Source organism: Silene latifolia, unplaced genomic scaffold, assembly GCF_048544455.1.
Source record: "Silene latifolia isolate original U9 population unplaced genomic scaffold, ASM4854445v1 scaffold_291, whole genome shotgun sequence".
NCBI lineage: Eukaryota > Viridiplantae > Streptophyta > Magnoliopsida > Caryophyllales > Caryophyllaceae > Silene > Silene latifolia.
The window spans coordinates 29,250-31,189 of record NW_027413230.1 but is presented as its reverse complement, the minus strand read 5'-3'; positions in this window follow the sequence as shown (position 1 = coordinate 31,189).

Sequence of the window (1,940 nt, the reverse complement as noted above, 5' to 3'; positions counted from 1 at the left end):
ACTGAAAGAGTCTGTTTATGGGACCCTAGAAGAGATTGGTAATAATCCAAAAAAGCCATCTGGATATCAGATCCCCCAGTACAGAGCCTCCCATATTTATCTTCAATTTGAAAAACCATATTCATCATAACCCTCTTTTTAATAGCATGATGGAAAAAGGCAGTATTCAAATCCCCCTCAATAGACCATTGGATTTTTGCTTTCTGAGATAAAAAACTATCTCTAGCCACAGTCAGCTCCTTAAGATCATTAGCTAAGTCCAACTCCTATTGAATAAGATTCAGATCCCCTGGATTGTCAACTAGAGCTTTCTGAATATTTGCTAAAGCCAGACCAGCAATGACAGTAGTGTTTTCTATATCGGAGAAGCAAGTATTGTTTAACTTCTTGAGAACTAGTTTGAGAGCTTTTAATTTCTTGATTACTCCAAACATCTTAGTGCCAGGATACACACCACTCCAGACACTAAGCACACTAGGCTTGAAAGTTGCAGCTTTGCCCCACATATTGAAGTATTTAAAGCTTATTTTCCTTTCTAAGTCAGCTCTCCTATTCACCACAGTATAAGGGCAGTGATCAAACAGTCCCTCAGGATGAAAATGAGCAATATAATCACCAAACATAGCCATCCACTCAAGATTGCCCATAGCCCTGTCCAATCTGCTATACACTCTCTCAGTAGCCTCTTGTTTATTAGACCAAGTATAGAGAGCCCCAATAGCTGAAATATCTTCCATACAACATAATGAGGCACATTCTTGAAACTGTTCCATTTCAATCTCAGTAGTATGACCACCAAGTCTTTCAATAGGTAAAAGAACAGTGTTAAAATCTCCTAGCTAGAGCCAAGGATCAGAGCATTGAATAGCCACCTGTTTAAGGAAATCCCACAGCTCCACTCTTTCATGTAATCCATTAAAAGCATAAATCATGGTTAAATAAAACTTCCTACCATCAGTTTAGGACTGAACAAGCATATGGATGTATTGTGCATTATAGGCCAAAAATTGTATATCAGAACAAGAAGGCCTTCAAAAAATCCAAATTCCCCCCCCCCCCCCTTTATGCCACCTGCAGTTAGTGGTCACACTCCAACCATCACAAATAGAGGTAGGTCTCTTGAGTAAAGTATTAGGCTTAAGCTTAGTTTCAAGCAGACCAAAGAGTTCAACCCCATTATTGTGCATAAACTACTTGACCACCTTCTACTTATTCAGGTCATTAAGACCCCTAACATTCCAGAAACCAATACTATGCATTAGTATTGGTCTCTGGAGGGTCCTTTCCACTCTCAACTACTCCCCCTCCAGGAGTAGCATTACTTACCAGAGCATCAGCAAAAGTATAAGGACTAAATTTCCCAGATAGTCTGATGCCAGCCAATCCCCTTTGTCTATTTATCCTCATAATCTGCTTGGTAGGTGTAGATTTAACTAGGGGAGTCATTCTAACCTGGTCCAAGGGAGGGAAAGCCTCAAGTGTAAAAATAGAAGGAGACTGAACAACAGTCTGAGATTTTTGCACAGGTCTCCAAACTTGTTTTGGGAGTTCTTGTGGTTTAGGAACAGTGTTTTGGATCTGTTTCCTCCCTTTTTTAGGAACAGGCTTCCTGCACTGTGTAGCAATATGGCCTATACCATTGCAACTAGTACAGGTAATAGGTTTCCATTCATAGGACACAGTAACAGTAATCACTTTTCCATTTTCATCCAGAAATTTGACCTGGTCAGGCAGACTCTGATCCATTTTCAATTCAACCAAAACCCTAGCATAACTCAACTGGATTTTATCTATAGTAGGCCCATCCAATTGAACAAAATTCCCTACCAGACCAGCTATCTTAGGCAAGCATTTTCCCCAGAATTTCAGAGGTATACCAGCTAGACGAATCCAAACAGGTACCACTTCAACCTTGCCTTTCTCTAATTCAGAAGAGACAT